We start from the raw sequence: 14,262 nt of genomic DNA on the forward strand, positions 1-14,262 counted from the left end.
TGGTCTCAGCTTGTTAACCCTAATGTGAAGAGAGGAAGAACTTATTATATGTATTTCATTTGTGCTTATGTGACTGCTTTTGCTTGCTATGTTTCATCAGCTTCCTCAAGTGGTGGGGTTAAACCCCCAGCCCTGAATGAGGGTGGGCATATGGATGATGTCCACAACCAGGCAAGAAAGACCCTCCTGACTGGTTTTCACCCAGGGTCTAGCCAGCCTTGGGTGGGAACTGATGAGGAGATCACCACCAGGTGCCCCCACCTTCCACATTAACTTGAGGGTGAGGGCAGAAGCCACCTCTGTAAGAGCTGACTCTGCTTGTAGTGGGGTTGGGAGGTTTGTTTGCATACTGTATGTGTTGTGTGATGATTCTGGCTATTGGAAGGGCTCCCTGACTCTTCATGGCAAGTGGAGTTCCCAGGATAGCAGGCCCAGAGCATGAAGCTGTCTCTGGGTCCCTACTCTATAACTGGGCTCATGGCCTGGCTGCTCACATTTCCCATGGCTTGGCTCCTTCTTTGGTTTTCTCCCTTCTTCATGTCCACTATGGTGGGTGAGTGTTTTGACTTATTCCTCCTTCCAGTTGTCTGGCACTTTGGCTCTCTGGTGTGTGATGTGGTAGCAGAGGGAGGAGTTTGGCTTCTGGTCTGACTGTTAATGATAATACCACTTTATATTGGGCAAGTAGTCAGCAGAAGACCTCCTGAGAGGCTACAAGAAAAGGTAGAAGAACTGAAGTGTTCCTTTTTTCCATGTGATTGTACAGGATGATTTGGCTTCCAATAATCTTATAATCTTAACAGTTCTTCATGATAAGAAATGTTTTTTTTCAATGACTTACACTTCCTTTCCTGTGAAAAATGTACTTGTGTCTACTTAAAACTGTTAAAGAGAGGACCATCAGAGGCAGTATGACTCTTTCAGAGTGTAAAAGAATGCTAAGACTGAGCTAATTATTTTAAAATCAAGAAAAGCACTCATATATATGATGGGTGATGATCCCATAAAGATGAGTATAATTTTAAGCTGTTGAAACTAAGGCCTTGAAACTTAGTGTGGGTATTGTTATTATTCCTCTTCTTTCCTTTCCAGCAGCTCACAAAGGTTTTGCTGGACAGATTGCTTTCCATGGCACCAGAACATGCTGACTTCCTTACTGAATTTACAAATGGTTATTTATTGAAGAACTCTTTTGGTGATGTAGAAGAAGAAAGAGTACTTGAGATTACTTCTGATGTTCTTCTGCAACACAAGACTTCTGTCATTAAACTTGACATAGCTGATTTTTAAAAATCCAAAAGCAACCAGTATATCTAATAAAATTTAACAATATCCCATATTTAAGTTTCTGAAAACTCTAATCACTTCATAGATTTACATACATTTGTATTAATAGGTACAAATACTCAGCAAAGGGAATGCTGTGGAATTTCAAGTTTTTCCTTTTTTTTTGTAAATTGCTCTCAGGTTCAGTAATTACATTTGCAAGTCAAAATAATATTTACTATGTTCCTGAAGCTTGTGTGTATCTAAAGAGTTTATAGGTGCAATTTTAAAATGGAAAATACACACACCATCAATTACGAGACATTTTTTCTAATTACTATCATTAAAAACTCAAAGTATAACCTGGATATAAAAATGTCATCTTCTGGCTACCAGCAATATGGATTCAGCAGCTGCAGATTTGGAGAGAACTTGCAGGGTGCTTAGTCAGAGTCTATTGGCCCTCACCATAAAAAGGCAACTCAAAGAATTCAAAGAATATCAGACCAAAAAAAAAAAAATAAAACTACAGAGCATTCTACAAATAAGGAAAGGATTAAAAATCCAAATCATAAACATACACAAAAATTCTCAGGTTTTGTATGAACCCTGTGGCTTACAAAATGTGGAAAGATACGTGATCATAGCAGTTTTTCCCAGGATCGTCATCTGGGCTAGAGTTTACTTTTTCAATGTGATCTAGGGACTTAAAAGTACAGGGTGGTAGCAAATGAGATTTATAACACTCCACAAGCTAAGGGACTCCTTAAATAATTTAAGTAGTTGTAAGAGCAACTCGTGGGAATCCTTAAGTCCAGCTAACTCTCACCCAACTCAGTGGAGTCAAGCAGTCTTATATGGTGCAAACGACCCAAAACAGTAGCTGCTACACTGGATTGCATTGCCATTCAGAGGGGCCTAGGTGGGCTGAAGAAGTGGGCTGATAGGAACATCATGAAGTTCAACAAAGGGAAACACCAAGTTCTGCACCCGAGGGGGAATAATGCCATGCACCAGTACAGACTGGCAGCTGACCAGCTGGAAAGTAGGTCTGCAGAGAAAGCCCTGTGGGTCCTTGTGGACACAAAATTGGCCATGAACCAGCACCAATGACCTCCTGGGATGCATTAGGCAGAACACTCCCAGCAGGTTAAGGAAAGTGGTCTTTCCCCTCTGCTCAGACCTAGTGAAACACATCTGGAGTGCTGAGCCCAGTGCTGGGCTGCCCAGTACAGGAGAGACATGGATACTGGATTGCGTCCAGATGAGGTCTATGAAGAGTTGTCTGACAAGTGAGGAAAGGCTGAGAAAGTTTGTAGGGTTGTGGAGGGAGGTAATCTGGGTAATGCTTACAAATAAGACACTGAAGGTAGTAAATAAGACACTGGAGGTAGTAAAGAAGACAGAGCCAAACTCTTCTCATCAGTGCCGAGTGTCAGGATGAGAGCAAATGGGCACAAAATGAAACTGTGAAGTTCCATTTAAACATAAGAAAACTTTAACTGTGAAGGTGATTGAACACTGTGACAGGCTGACCAGAGATGTTGTGCTGTCTTCATCCTTGGGAATATTCAAAATCTGACTGGGAAAGACCCCAGACAACTTGCTCTAGGAGATTCTACTTTAAGGAAGGAGGTTTGACTGTACAGTCTCCAGAATTCCCTTTTATACCCATTTGTTCTCTGAATCTGTGATAGCTGTACAAGTACTGTTTCAAGTAGACAGATCCAAAGATCTGCGGAGGATCTGGAGGGCAGAACTAACATCTCTGGATCCAGCCTGAAGCAATCACATTGCTGGCACAAGGCAGAGCTCCTGTTATTGCAGTGTGAGACCTGACTTAATACACATCCTGTGCCTTCTACACTCACTTCAGTCCACTCCAGCCTTAAATCCTGCCGTGGGGCTTAACCGCAGGTCATGGAATTTTTAGGGTGGAAAAGACCCTTAAGATCACTGAGTCCAACCATAATCCTAACACTAACAAGTCCACCAAATGTCATCACCTGACCTAGCATGCTGCTTCTTCATGAGATGTTTTTCTACCAGCTTATCACCATCATGTGGTTCAAAGCAGCATCCTTGCTTTCCGCATCCCCATTTGGTAACATCAGGGAGTCACAGAGTACAAGCTTATGGCAAACATCAGGCACACATGATGCACTCTAAGGTTCTTTTGGGTAATAATTCTGTCTCCATCCACTAGATCTCTGTAGTATGTGCAATAGTACAGGCAGGAGAGTTTGAAGTATATCAGTAATACATGCCCTTTCTTTCCACCAGCATCAGTACCAACTGTTCAGTTTCAGATGGTCAGATTGCTGCATAAGTGCTGGGAGATCCCTGTTACACCTGTGTGAGCTGTGGTCTCACTATGTCTTTCTTATCAGTCTTAACTACCAAAGAAAGCTGGAGGCAGGTTTATCCTTTGACAGTCTGTCAATGCTAGGATAATAGTTTGAGCAACTTACATCATCCTTCTTTTAAAAAGCCAGAAACTAACCTCCCAACAAAGCATTGATGATCTTTAAACGTTCTGTTTTCTGTTGCAGGGGATCCTGCTCTTTTTCACTGCCTCTGTAGGACAGAGATTTGCTCTAGAGAAAAGGAAGCTGAAGGGAGACTGACAGCCTTCAAATATGGAAGGGCTTACTACTGAAAGGAAGAAATCAATTGTTCATTGTTTCATCTATAGCTATCAAGAGATGATGGGCTTCAGTATTTTAAGGAATATTTACATTAAATAGTAGGAGAAACCTGCAACAATAAGCCAATAACAATAACTTAAATAACCTCATTTTTCTTGGGAGGCTTTACCCTGAGGTATGACTAAGCATTTTAGAGAGGCTTTTTTTAGGAGTAATTTAGATAAAACATGCTCCAGGTCCTAAGTATTAAATGACCTGTCAAGGTCCTTTCATGCTCTACTTTCTATAATTAAATGATACTAGTTCCTAACTCTTGCATCATAGCAAAGTGTTCTCACCCCCAGTTTCCAAAGAGCTAAACCATTTTATATTTCTAATGATTGCTACACCAAGGCTGATGCATTAGTACAAACTAGCTTCATTTATGTAGCCTGAAATGCCAGATCCAGGGATTCATATCTGTGGTTTGCTAAGGATATGCTGACTCAACAATTAGCCAATAATATTACTGATGGTGCCAGAAAATGACAGAAGCCAATTGTCTCTTCCAGGATGCTAACAACTGGTGAAGGGACTGTATTATCAATAGTGTCTTATTGAAGGCAAAGAAACAGCAAAGACTGAATCTGCTGAATAAGGAAGGGCCATTTTTACCCAGTGAAAAATAATTTTCAGAACAACATCAACTCATTTTATTTGACCTTCAATATTCCTCCTGTTATGTCCTAAACTTGGTCTGATTTTTTTTTTTTTTTTTTTTTTACTTTTTAAATATATGAAATAAACACAAGCAAATATATAGAAAAATATGTAAATATATTCAGATAATTATCTTTATTGTAAACTCTGTTCATTATATACATCTGTGGTACCTATGCCACTTAATTACAAAAAATAAGAATTTTCCTGGTTTTTCTTGCTCTAAGCAAAGTACCTGTATACATTAAAAGACATGGCTGTCTCTGAAATCTTTGGGACTACATTTGATATTAGAACTATTCTTAGATATGTGATACAAATGAATATAATAGAAACAACATAGACATACAGTGCCACAAGTAAATACACAGATTAGTTCCTACTTGCTGATTAGCTGGTGCATTGTTAGGAGTCCTGGCTCTTCCTCTGCATCCATGTCTACCCTACACATTGGGAAGCATCATGAGGCAGTTTTTGCCAAGTTTCTTGGTGTGTGACATCCACAATGGGTCCCTCAGACCTGAGGCTGTTTTCTCTTACTGGAGGGGCATAGTCAAGCAACTCACCTTGCTGGAAAGCAGAGATTTTTACTTTTGAACAGATATGAAATCTTTCCTTCCTTCTCCAATGAATAAAAAGACCTTTGGCAGCACACAGTTATAATTCATGGAACCTGGTGGCTAATGTACTGTACAAGGGTATTAAACTCTGACCTTGATATGGTATTTTATTCACATTTTTCATGTTGTGAAGGGCAATTCAGTCTTTTAGCAAAATGCATTTATTTCCAGACTACAAAATCAGTATCAGCAGTTAAGAACAACTATACAGAAACCTTTAATGAAAAGATTTTTAGACAATCATTTCTACTCCTGCTGGATACAGTAATCTCTTTGAAAGATTAATACTTTGCAAATTCATGCTGGGTTTTCTGTTCAAAGTAGAGGATGGTATAAAACGTGAAATACAGGTCCTCTTGTTCTTCTTATTAAAAGTAAGGTGGTAGGTAGAGGTAGGTCATCCTGCTTTGGTTTTGTTTTATTTTTTTTTTAATTATTATAATAGTTCTGAAGACACACATTGACATTTGATGGATTAGGACGCATTTTTCCAGGAATGTCTGAATGATCCCATCCAAATTCTGTGTCACTTCTGTGTTCCTGCAAGCCCTGGAGTGGACTAGCCTCCTGAGCTACCACCTCAATTTCAAGTCCTGCAGATCAACAGTGTCTGCCCTTGTGATTCAGCAAAGAGTGTTTATTGAATACTGAGGTCAGCTGGAGCCCCCATCTCCCAGAGGCATCTGAGTGGCAATGACTTCCATTTCAGTGTACACAGGAATCTGAGAGCTACCATAGGCTGCCCTCATGCTATAGATGGCTTCTGAATCTTAAATATCTCTAGGTAGCAACCTTTTCCCTTCTGGGTGCCACCAGAGTTGCACTAGTCTAAGGCACTTGCACGTCTATAGGGCTCAGCTGCCCAGAAATGCAGTAGTTGCACCTCTTAATAGCTAGAGAAAGAGGGAAATATGTGAGGGTTAGGGAGTTTTATATAATCTGCCAAGATCTGAAAATATTAAAGCACACAGACACTTCCTTTTTTGGTTTTCATTAAAGAAATTTTTAAAAAATAAGCTTTCATAAAACTTTTCTGTTCTCTAGATTTGTCATGCCCATCTCCAGACGTTGTTCTCAAATTTCTTTTTAAATATAATTTTGTGAGGTATTTAGTCTGGCTGGTTCTATTTTTTCTATTAATATTTTTTTCTAAAGTAATTGCCATGACACAGACATTTTTCTCTTTTTATAAATTCTTTGTGGAAACCATACATAGAAAACATGTCTGAAGGCAAGAAAAGAAGTCATAATGCATGATAAAAATTAGTTATGATACAACTATGTTGGGTGTTTATTACAAAGATATGTCAGTTTTATGCTCACATAAGGATTAATCAAGTTGACTTTAACAAACGGATGTGGATGTTCATGAAGAGGGCAACATTAAGAACTCATTTGAGATTGTTCTTGAATTTACACAGAATTTAATAGAGGTTACATATGTGGATACTGTACACTGTTGTCTATCTGATGCCAGCTTAATATCAACAACTAGTATGTTTGTAGTGTTGTCTATAGACATGGGTTTAGTTGTTTTCAGCACTGCGCTATCTAAGCAAAATGAATAGAACCTGAGCAATGGGGCCTGGCTGGGGCCTTATCTTCCTTTAAGGGCAGAAATTCTATTTTTTTTTTTATTTTTTTTTTTCAGTTTAAAACATAGCTGTCTTGGAAAGGGTGTATTTGTCCAGTGCTGACTGAATGGATGGCAGAACTGAAGCTCTAAGAACTGATTTCATTTTTCTAGACAAAAAAAACCCAAAACTAATTATTATCAAGAAGGAGACAAATGATTCCCTAGGACATCCAAAATGTTTTCTTTCCCTTGTGTTCTGGTAGCTAACAAGACAAGATTGTTGAAGAAAACTGCTTAAAAACCCATCAGAGCCATCATGCATCTCTCTATTGAGCAGAACAGGCTTTGGATCAAGTGTTAACAGGAGAAAATGTCTCACCTTGTCTACCTGCATCCTTTCTCCTTAAGTCCTTTCATAGATTTAACTTTTAGCACTGTCTGGCTTCCAAAAAACATCAACTAACAGGAGAGATCAGTTCATAAAACTGTTTTGGGCTTTCTTTTTAAGGGCTCAGAATTAACATTCCCTCCACTGCCTGAAGTTCCAGTAATAAATCCACTTTGTCAGCTAGTTCTTGACTTAAATTCTGGGATTTTTTTTGTGCCATGAAACGCAGCATTCTCAGCCTTGGTATTTATACTCCAGCATGTCCAAAGCCACACACGATTTCTTTTCAAGCACTTATATGCTGAGTGCTCTTAAAAGAGCAGTGTTTGTGTATTATGAGTGCGGCTACATTGATCTAAATAGTAGATACAGGAGTTAAATACTCGCTGAGACCTAACACTACTGTGCTCCAGAAAATTTGCCTTTGAAGACAATGAGCTTCTGTGGGAACAGGTTAAGACTGGTCTTGCTCCTGAGCAGGTGCCTTTAAACAAACCTGTATTGCAAAAATGTGGACAGCATTCATGGCTGGGCATTGGATCAAACCCTGCATGAATTCCCACACAGCTACCCTTTTGTAAACCATCTGAGGGCTTCTCTTGTTGATTTTTGTCCATCAAGATTTACCAGTCTCCAGCAGTGCCTCACTGGTATCAGCAGAATTCATTATTCAACATCAGGGGCAGCAGTTGTTTTGTCTTGTATCATTTATTTAATATTCCATGAACAGTCAGGTTTCTATTTCTCATGTTTACACAAGCAGTGGAAACAAAGGCATGGCTTTTATTGTCAGGGAAGGAGAATTTGGCCAATGGTAAATATCAGTATTTGATGTTAATCCCATCCTTGTTTTATACCAGATTAAGCCACTGCCTTCAGAGGAATTAGTCCTAGGTCACAACAGTGTCAATGGAGAATGGATCCTGTGTATGTGTCTCCTCTGATAGCAAAGTGGCAGAAGAAACCTAATCCTTCATTATTTGTCTGTGGCATATTCTGTCAGCCAAAGGACTGAATCAACTTTTTCCCACAGCACTCCCTGTACTTTTGATGTGAGTCTGACTTCTTCTAGCTCACCACACTGAAGCATTCACTGTGACTAACAGCAAAACAACACCCACAGGTTTCACAAAGGAAAATGTTTGTCCTCGCCTAACTCTCTGAGATAAAGTTTTAATCCAGCTGGTCTGGAATGCTGTAATATCTTGTGGCTTTTGTCTGGTACATTTCCACTTGTTCTCATGTCCCTTCCCTATTTTCTCCAGGATAGTTCCTAACTGAGAGTTAAAAAATCTGAGATAAAGCAAACTTCAAGACAATATTGAGTAACGTTAGACAGTTATCAACAAAATTTCCATGTAACCTGGAGGGATTCATGTCTTCCACTGTGCCCAAGCTGTGCTCAGCAGGTGTAACCCACTAACACAAATGGCTGACCAGTAGAACTCTCCACCAGTGTAGAAGCAGGCTTTGAAGGACAAGAGTTGTTTGAAAAAGGACACTCAACACTATGATATCCCTCATCTATTTTTCATTAGCAGTATTTTCAGGACTATTTCAGTTAAACCAATTTACTTTTTAATAGGCATTAGTCTAACTCTTACAGAGTGGAGTGGCTTTCATAGGGCTTTCTATTTCTTGATAAAGAATCCAAGAGTAATTTAAGGTCATTATGTTTTGCTCTTACTTTCTCTTTCCATTGCAGTACCAAAGAGGAAAAACGATTTGCAAAATCTTGTTTCTTTCTTCCACCTATGGCCACAGCTTGATAATTCAGAGGAAAACACACAGGACCTAGCCTAGAGTTAGAAAGAAAAATTAAAACCTTCCCTTGCTCAGTCTATTGTTTCAGTCCTGCAGAATGTACTGAAACAGGGTCACCTGTACACAAAGGTGGTGGTTGCCTGCTTGGCTGGGGAGAGACATGGAGTACATACTGCAGGTAATTGCTGGGACATGCATACATTTGATCAACTGAAAACATCAGCGAACCATGTCACACAAGATGAACTGCTGTCAGCCCTACAAACATAATTATTGCTCACTTGGCTTTGACATCCTACTTCTGATAAGAGCCATTATCTAGAGCAATAGAAACATCTGTGCAGAACACCACCCCAAACTCACTTAACAGAAATGCAGACTACTTCATGCTGTTCTCCTTAAAATGTAGTTAAATTCTTTCCAGTACTGCAAAGCAGCTTTGCATATTTTTTTTTTTTTTTGATTATTCCATTACTCCTGATTAGTTGTGTAATCTATTAAGGAAAGTGCTAGGAGGAGTTCTGCTTCAGCTATCTTGCATTGACTTAGACAGAACTACTGAGATAATATGAGGAAAGTTTCCAAAAGTGACTTTTACTTTAGAGTTTCTAGTTTCAGGGTGGCCAGGCTCACCCTAAAACCCAGTAATGCTCTCAAACATATCCAGACTGGGTTTTGGTTGGAATTTTTTGTCACTGCAAAGTTGCCTATGGTATCTAAAGCCTGGGCCCCAAATACTGGTACCTCAGAATTGAAGGATAGTTATTTACAATTCAGATAGCTATGTAAGTAATGAAAAGGGGGGAAGGTAGAATTTTGTAAGGAGTACTTGAAAAAAAAAAAAAGAAAAACAGGAATTATGTTTTATGCTTAACATCTAGAATGTTGTAAGTGTGCTTCACCATTTCAGATCAATTTTGTATAAATATTTTCTCCAGTGGCTTTAAAAAAAAAAAAAAAAAAAACCAAAAAAAAAAACCAGATTACTGTCTTAGCCTTTTATGTTTACTTTAAAACACTGAATGAGGTGACATTTTTGGGCAATAAAATGATGACATCTGGGAGTTTTGGCTTTAGATTTCTCCTTGTAATTACCCTGCAATGCAGCTGTCTCAGAGTAGAGGGAGAACGTACCCAAGCAGCACACAGAAAACACTGAATAGAGAGGGTTTTTTGCATCAAAGGATAAGATTGTCCTTTCTAAGCAGGAACAACATTAGGTATCTGTAGTAGTGTCCTGTCTGCAAAATGATAAAAGAAGAGGGCTGTGCTGCCTCGTGCACTGGAGACATGAGCACCAGATTTCATTGCGTAGCTCAGAATCTGTTCCTAGACAAGGGTCAGGAAGTTCAGCAGAGTACCTGTAGCCATGGAAAACAGCTACTACAAATTGAAGATTAGTTACCCATCCCTGGCTATTCACCTGTATGTGCAAGCTGTGACCCTGCTACTGACAGTGGCCCAGACAGCTCTAGTCACTTTAGCATCTATAAAAAGAAAAGTGCCAAAAAAAGATTATCCAAATTACCACTATATATATATACACACACACTATTTATTATTATTAAGATTATGCTTAGATCCATAACTTCAGACAAACTCGAGGGGAATTAGAGGAGATGTCCTGGAAATGATTTGTCATTTGAGGCTGCTGGATGGCACTAGCAGGTTTATGTGTTTGCTTGATTGAATCTGTGCATCACTCAAGTTATGTCAGCCCTTATGTCTGGCATGATGATTTTCCTGAAAGATCTCCTCCACTATACCATGTTGCAAAAGTCTTGCCAGAGTTAACATCTGACTTTGCAAATTGTATGGTTTGAGCTACCTATGAACAACTTAATCGGACCTTCTATTTTCTACATTTCTGATGGTTCAATGAGAGGAAGAGCAAGAGAGAAATAGCTAATTTTCTAACAGCAAATTAAATTCTTGTTCAGAATATTGAAGATACGTATTTATGAATTCTGTCATGAACTAGAGCAATTGATTTTATGCAAATGTGTCATTGTTCAGAGGGAAAATGGTCTTTGTTTTCTAAATCATTAGCAGTGCAGGAGCAATAGGCATGTCAGGATACTTTGCAATAGGATGGAGAAAACCTTATCTGAGACCAGTCACTCTCATAATGCGTAATCTAATAATTCCTTGGGGTGCACTCTGTGTTTTGATAGGGCCAACCTGCCTTGCAAGCTACAGATTTCATGCACATTAAAGTCCAGACTGTCCCAAAGCACGTCGCTAAGTCTTCTAATGCCTGCTCTGGAAGCAACAAGACCAGATTTCTTAAAAGATCTCAGCTCTCCTAGACACATAATAAGATCTGAATTTTTGAAGAATCAGCCAACGTTCCCATGGGAGCTGTGCACAGCTGAACTACAAAACTCTGTTCTAAACATAAAATAAGGAGATGACACTGACACAAATGGCTCCTTTCACATTAGCAAACCATGGGTGCATGGAGTGAAGTGCTGATCATAACCATTGTACTCTGTGCTTGACTAAACTGATCACGCATAGATAAACAACATACCTTTTTCCACCCCTGTCTTTTCAAGTGTATGGTATGTCCTTGTTTTTCAGAAAACTATGTGTATGTAGACCAGATGAAAGAGTTAGCACTCACTCCAGCTCTGAGTAGGAGTTCAAACAGCTGTTGTACTTATGCATTGGACAATATAGAGGATGAGGGACAGATGAGCTTTCTGAAAAGTCATGGCAGCAGTTCAGGCACCTGTATGGGACAGGTTGTTTTCCAACAAATGTTGATGAAGAAGCACCCACAATCTAAAACTAAAACCCCTCTATCATGGCCATTGGCATCAAGCAGTTAGACCCAGGAGAATTCAGGAGTGAACCTGGGAAATAAAAGAGCTCCTTACAAGGTGATTTAACAATAAGGCAGCAATGATTTCAGTTTAATAAGTTGGCAGCAGTGCCAACAATGAATGTTCACGTGCTTCCTATCCCTGTGGAGATTATGCTGTGAACTCAATCACACGACTGCTCTAGATAGGAAAATCACTGCCAGTGCCAAATGTTTGTTTCTTTAAGCTGGCCAAGTTCCCTGATATAGTTCACAGTATGGTCCCACAAATAATTGATCTGGCACAACAAAGGGGAAGCTGTGCTGCGGGATCAAGGTGGGCAAGAGGCAGTGCAGAGATACAGGTACTTACCAGTTTTGCTGCCAGGAGCTTTGATTCATAAAATCATGGTCTCAGCTGGAGATAGAGGCTTGCTGCAGCCCAGCAGTGTTAAAGTGGTAGAGCCTGTGCTGCCAGATGTTCCTATTCTATACAAAGTAAAGCATTTTGGTCTCAAATTCCACTCTTCTCATGCTACCCTCAGTTCACTCCTGGTGATTAGTTCTTAAAAGACCATGAGCTATTTTCCCTCAAAGCAACCCAAGCAAGGGGGTAAGGGAGAAAGGAGAGAGTAATAGGTTTCCTGAGACATTTTAGTTACAAAAAAAGCCTTGCAGTGAGTTTCTATTTTTAGTTAAACAACTAATGATGAATCAAAACGCTTCTCCAAACCTAATTAACCAATAATAATTACCATAGCAACCAGTTCTTTATGTGGCACATGATGAAAACACTCTTAAAGAGGCACAACAGCTTTACATTCCCAGTTTTCCCAAAACACACAAGAATTACTCTAATCCATTGTTGAAGCCAATCCAAAATTAAAAAGCAAAGTAGAAAAAGAATTAAATAGTTTCCCACCAGCTTATTTCAGGAATTAACAAAATTCCTGCTTTTTAGGACTTATCTGCCTTGAGAATGTCTAACTGGAGATTACATAGAAAACCATTTCTTTACTTTTCACAGGTGTTTTGCTGAGATCTGCTTTGTTTCTACGTAGCAGAACAAAATTACCTGCTGAAGAGGTCAATAATAGGTTTATCTGTGCAGAGCACAGCAGAGTTTCTCTCAGCACTTGAGGTAGTAACACAAGTTCAGTGTCCTCCTGGATTTCAGAATTTTTTCTGAACTTTTCCAGCTTGCTCTCCTCCTTGTCCACTGTACTGTCCATGTGAACATATGCTACCATAGGTTCAATTATTTGTGATGGATATTGTCTGTGGCAATTACTGTCCCTTAGGGCTAGCTATCAATCAACATACTTCCAGTCCGTTGGGTTTGTTGAAGTATTCACTAAGTATTCACTTTTCCTCATGTTATGGGCTCTTTGGAAGAGCTGAATTGAGTAAATTACTATACACTCCATAAATATCTATTAATGGCAAGTCTTAGCACCAAATTGGGAGAGTCTACAGCTGGCCTTATGGCTTTATATTCTCTGCTGGACAATTTCACCTCTTCAAAAAGGAAAGTCATGGCAAAATTAAAACAATTCAGTTAGGATTTTTTAAGTTTTGAAAATTCTAACATTTGCAGACCCTTCTTTAACTCTCTCCCAGTTGTTCATAAACTCACAGGATTCTGTGTAAAATCCAAATCAAGGCAAACTAATTCAGTGTTTTTAATAACACAAATACCTACAAATTGTTATGCTTAGCCCAGTTCTGCTCTCAGTAATTCACCTGTACCCTTCCAAATTGCCTGTTTCCTGAACTACCTTCAATTCTGTCTTGAAAAGCTGTTTGTGGCTGATACACCCACCACTTCACAACAGACTTGAGCTATTTAACCTTTTTTCAATTAATTTTCCTTTTCCTGTTCTTTTATATTACAATACTGTACCTACCTTGACTGATACTTCTTCCTGACGTGCTGTGTGTAGTCATTTTAATTTTCTTTGAGATCTAGTGGTTCCAAATCCACTCAAAATATTACCTTGGTTTTAGTTGTCTTGGCAAAGCCCTTTGTGTACAATGAGTGACAGATAAAAATGGAATTATTTTAATCATTGTGTACTATCAAACTTAAACCTAGCTTTCTTGTCTGACCTGCATCCTCTCCTTTCATGGCTTTTGTTTTTTGTCTAGTTTTCATATCAGTTTTGCAAAAGGCTCTGGGTTGCCTATATGAAGGACACTTTATAAATGTAGATTTATTTGCAAGTGATTTCTCTGTGAACTGAGCTCTTAATTACTTCCTATGAGAAATATGGGAAGTTAAGTTTTGGAGTAAAAATTCTAATGTCTGCTTCTACCTACCTGTGGTGTGGGGCTTTGAGTAATATGAACTAGTGAGAGGTGTAACTGCCCATGGCAGTGGGGTTCAAAGTACATGTTGTTTGAGGTCCCTTCCAACCCAAACCATTCTATGATCTTGCCAAGTAGCTCTCTTTATCTCTGTTCATCCTATTATGCAATTATGTGCCACTGCAGGT

This window comes from Merops nubicus, unplaced genomic scaffold (assembly GCF_000691845.1).
Source record: "Merops nubicus isolate BGI_N331 unplaced genomic scaffold, ASM69184v1 scaffold6305, whole genome shotgun sequence".
Taxonomy (NCBI): domain Eukaryota; kingdom Metazoa; phylum Chordata; class Aves; order Coraciiformes; family Meropidae; genus Merops; species Merops nubicus.